Raw genomic sequence first — 5,089 nt, 5'->3', positions numbered from 1 at the left:
CAACTACTGAGCCTGCGCTCTAGAGCCCATGAGCCATAACTACTGAAGCCTGTGTGCCTAAAGCCCATGCTCCACAACAAGAGAGGCCACTGCAATGAGAAGCCCGCGCGCCACAATGAAGAGTAGCGCCCGCCCGCTGCAACTAGAGAAAGCCTGTGCGCTGCAACGAAGACCCAACACAGCCAAAAATAAATAAATTAAATAAACTTATACGGAAAAAAAGTCATGTTCAATTTAAAACATGAGACCCATACTTAACATGGTCATAGCTTCACAATGAGAGAATCACAAGGAAAGATTCAAGGTAATACCTCACTCTTGCTTCCTCCAGGGCCCAAGTATGACTATGAGGACCACTGCCCAAGTGGGTCCTAGACAGTTCCAGTTTATACCCACCAGCCAGCATAGTTTTTAATAGGCCCTTGTTCACTTTCAAAAGTAGTTTGGACTAGTCTACTACCAACGAACCTGCTCCATGACTAGTTACCAACACACCTCACAACACATCTGTGTAGTAAAACTCACAACACATCTGGGCTGGTCCGTGACTCATGTTAACCAAGGAAATGTGACAGGAGTGATAATATGCCAGTTCTGGGCCTGCACTTTAAAAGGACTAGCAATTTCTGGGACTTCTCTGGCGGTCCAGTGGTTAAGACTCGGAGTTCCCAATGCATTTATTTTATAATGTTAAAAAAAAAAAAAAAAAAAAAAGACTAGGAGTTTCTGCTTCCTCCTTCTTGGAATGCTTGCCTAGGGGAGCCCTGAGCCACTACATAAGAAATCTGACTATCCCAGTGGACACCTTGCCCACTGGAAAAAGGATAGGTCCTGAGACTACACAGAGAAGAAAATAGGTCCAGCTGTCCCAGCATCTCAGTGAGGCCACCAGATGACACCAACCCCCGCTACTCCCAGACAGCCACCACATGAGACACCCCAAGTAAGCCCAGCAGAACAGCTATCCAGCTTAGCAAGAACCATGAAATAAGAGTTGTTATTTAAGGCCATGAAGTTTCAGTGGTTTGTTACATTTTCCTTTGAGGGAGAAGGGGACTCCTATAATTCCTCATGGAATACTCCAGTGGTAGGCAGAGCTGATTTGATAACCTGAGCCAGAAAGGGCCAGCTCTTTCGTGATGGCCGTCACCATTACCCTTCTAATCTCCTGGACAAGGTATGGACCTCAGATCCAGGAACCTCACAGGTAGACTGACCCAAGAAGATCTGGGGAGGCTAAAGCTGAGAAAGGCTTGAGGTTCAGTTATTGCTGCACCGATATGAGAGAGGATTCCTAACTTTGAATGGTTGCTTTGTATTCTAAGCACCTTGAATATTTATCACCATTATGGCTGAAAGGCGACAAACAGACTGCCCAAGATTTCCAAGTTCCTGCATGTCACAAAACAAGACGACATCTCTGCATCTAGAAGGCGGCATACAATGTACTAACAGTCAAGAATATAGGATCTAGACCAAGTTACCCCAAGCTGGGTCTGCCACTCACCAACTGAGACCTCAGGCAAGTTGCTTAAGCTCTCTAAATCTCAGTTTCATCGTCTGCACAATGGGGGTGATACAACTTGTGTTGCAGGATTGTTTTAAGGATTAAATAAGATCATGTTTGTAAAGGGCTTCAAGAGGGCTGGTTCTTTTTTCTTTTCCTTTTTAAAAATTTATTTATTTATTTTTGGCTGTGTTGGGTCTTCGTTTCTGTGCAAGGGCTTTCTCTAGTTGTGGCAAGAGGGGGCCACTCTTCATCGCGGTGCGCGGGCCTCTCACTATCGCGGCCTCTCTTGTTGCGGAGCACAGGCTCCAGACGCGCAGGCTCAGTAGTTGTGGCTCACGGGCCTAGTTGCTCCACGGCGTGTGGGATCTTCCCAGACCAGGGATCGAACCCGTGTCCCCTGCATTAGCAGACAGATTCTCAACCACTGCGCCACCAAGGAAGCCCTTCTTTTTCTTTTTGATGTGGGCCATTTTTAAAGTCTTCATTGAACTCGTTACAATATTGCTTCTGCTTTATGTTTTGGTTTTTTGACCCTGAGGCCTGTGGGATCTTAGCTCCCTGACCAGGGATGGAACCCAAACCCCCTGCATTGGAAGGCTAAGTCTTAACCACTGGACCACCAGGGAAGTCCCGCAGCAGTGCTGGTTCTCTCACACACACACACACACACACACACACACACACACACACACACACACACACACGGAGCTAGAAAGAAAGGAGGTGAGAAAGCTGGTAATGTGCCTTCAGAATTACGTCAGCTCATCCATAGTTAGACTATCGAAGACAGAGCTAAGAAAAGACATATACAAAAGGCATCTATAAGCCAATAAAGGTATGCACTGCTGAGAACTCGAGGCTAGAAACCTGTATTTTGTAAACTTCCTGGGAAGAGTTTCTGTCCATGTTTTTAAACAAAAAGAAAGCTGTTACTGAGAGACAAATTTGTACCAGGCACTATCTCAGAAGCTGGGGGTATGAAAGGCAACAAGACTGTAAAGCCCTCACCTCACAAAGCTTACCTTCTAGTTGGAGGAGTCAGACAACAGACAAAATAAATAAGCAAGTATGTTGGATTGATGAGAGTGAATAAGAAAAAAAAAAATAAAGCAAGGAAGGGGAACAGGAAGCACCAGGGATGCAGCTGAAATTTTTAGATAGCAGAGACCCTAAGGCAGGAGCACGTCTGACAGTGGTCAAGAAAGAGCAAGGAGGCATCTGTGACTAGAGTGCAGAAAAGTGGGAGCTAAGGTCAGGGGTGACAGGGACCAGATCCTGTAGGGACTAAATAGGCATCTTGTTCTAGATGTCACGAGAAGAAAGGGTTTGTGATGGATAATTTTATGTGTCAACTTGACCAGGCCAGAGGGTGCTCAGATATTGGTCAAACATTATTCTGGGTTTGTCACTGAGGGCGTTTTTTGGATGAGATTAACATTTGAATTGGTAGCCTGAGTAAAGCAGATTGCCCTTCATAAAGTAAGTGGCCCTCATCCAATCAGCTGAAGGCCTGAATTGAACAAAAAGGCTGAGTAAGAGGGAACTTCTCCAACCTGATGACTTGAGCTGGTTCTCAGACCCTTGAACTCAAACTAGAACTTACACCATTATCTCTCCTGGGTCTCCAGGTTGCTGATGGCAGATTTTGGAACTTCTAAGCCTCCAGAGTCTCATGAGCTAATCCCTTAAAATAAATCACACAGATATAGATATAGACATAGACAGAGATGTATCTCCTACTGATTCTGTTTCTCTGGAGAACCCTGCCTAATCAGGCTTCAAAGAGGAGTAATCTACAGGGTCTCTTGGGGAAAAAAGGGCAAATAAGGTGAGGACTGCAAAGTGACCACTGCATTTAGCAACATGGAAGTCACCAGTGATGTTATGAGCAATTTTAGAGGAGCGGGGCCTAAATGGAATGTGTTCAAGAAAGAATAAGGGAACAGGAAAGAAGAGAATACAGACAATTAGTTACGAGAGGAATTTTTTTAAAAAACAAGGGAGAAATAACAGCGTTTTATATGTTACTGAGAATGATACAATAGAGAAGAAAAATTTGATGATGCAAATAAAGGATGAATTACTGGAGTGATGTCTTTGAGCAGGTAGAAGGTGATGGGGTCAAATGCACATGAAAAGACGGTGGCCTCAGCCAGGAGCATAAACACAGAAGATGAGGCAGAGGGTCAGGCACAGAAGTGGGAAGGTGCCATATGCCAGTGGGAGCTTGTGGAAGTTTTCTTCCAATTGCTTCAGTTTTTTTCCCAGTGAAATAAAGGAAGGATGGGGAAGGAAGAATTGAAGGTTTAAAGTGAGATATTTAAATACTGTCCAGGAGAGTAACTGGAGTGAGAAAACAGAATATAACCAATAACAGGCCTACTTGATTTTGGTGATCATGACTCTGAAGTGAGACTAGTCAGTAGGGTTTCTCCAGCCACATTTCAGCTATACTGACCCAAGCAAAAAATAAGCAAGAGGCTGGATTAAACAGGCCAGAACAGATGCAGTTCATGCCCCTCCTCCAAATCCACCCAGACTCGCTTGCTGCTCTACCTCCCAGCTAGAGCTGCCCCACCAGGCCTAGCCAAAGCTCGCAAGCTTCACATGCTCACAGAGCCCCAGCCCATGATCCAGGTGTCCTTTCCTAACACCGCCAGCTGTCCCTTCCTCCCCCCAGGGGTGAGGGTTGGGCTTTGGCGGGCTTTGTTTTGCCCACTGTGGCAGAGGCCACAGCAGCTCCAATGCCCAAATTCAGCTGCTTCTCCAGCAGGTACCTGGAGAGCCCAAGTAACAAATCAGAAAGCACAGAACAGTTAAGACCCTGTGGGGCAACTCTGACCATTAAGAGACAGGAAACGGGAAGGAGCCAACACATTTCTCAGCTGTCCTCCCCACACACCTGCCCCCTGGGAGTGTTCTGAGAGGTGCCATGATTCTCTGGAGGTTTCCAGCATTGCCTAGCAACCAGCTAAGGTTCTTGTGAAACTGTGGCCAGCTTGATAACATACCACTCACTTTGTATATGCTTTCTCTCCTTCTCTGCCTAACTTTCTTCTTTCCCCCCTCACTCTAACTTCACATAAAGTATTAGCATATAAGCTTTGTCTTACACTCTTTTCCGGAGAATCCATGCAAAGACGCAGGTGGTGGCTTAGCCAAGACTACAGATGAAACTAGAGGAAAACAAGGTAATAGGAGCAGAGGATGTATTATAACGACTGACTGTGGAACTTAAAGTGAACAAAAACATGAGAATGCTCAGGGGAAAAGGTGGTAGGATCAATGAACTGAAGGTCACGATGGGGCCGAAGACGACAGGAAATGGGATGGTAGAAGGCGTGAGCGAAAAAGTTCAGGGGGCTTCCCTGGTGGCGCAGCGGCTGAGAGTCCGCCTGCCGATGCAGGGGACGCGGGTTCGTGCCCCGGTCCGGGAAGATCCCACATGCCGCGGAGCGGCTGGGCCCGTGAGCCATGGCCGCTGAGCCTGCGCGTGCGGAGCCTGTGCTCCGCAGCGGGAGGGGCCGCAACAGTGAGAGGCCCGCGCACCGCAAAAAAAAAAAAAAAAAAAAAATTACA

General features: G+C 46.6%; 1 protein-coding gene across 1 annotated transcript in view; it reads right to left on the bottom strand.

Moving 5' to 3' along the window:
- Window positions 1-5,089, bottom strand: part of RCOR1 (REST corepressor 1) — a 124,256-nt gene that overhangs the window by 89,714 nt on the left and 29,453 nt on the right. The gene's annotated exons all lie outside the window — the stretch shown is intronic.

Source organism: Physeter macrocephalus, chromosome 11, assembly GCF_002837175.3.
Source record: "Physeter macrocephalus isolate SW-GA chromosome 11, ASM283717v5, whole genome shotgun sequence".
NCBI classification, from domain to species: Eukaryota; Metazoa; Chordata; class Mammalia; order Artiodactyla; family Physeteridae; genus Physeter; species Physeter macrocephalus.
The sequence above is the reverse complement of the archived record's forward strand: the minus strand, read 5'-3'. Positions and strand labels throughout refer to the sequence as shown.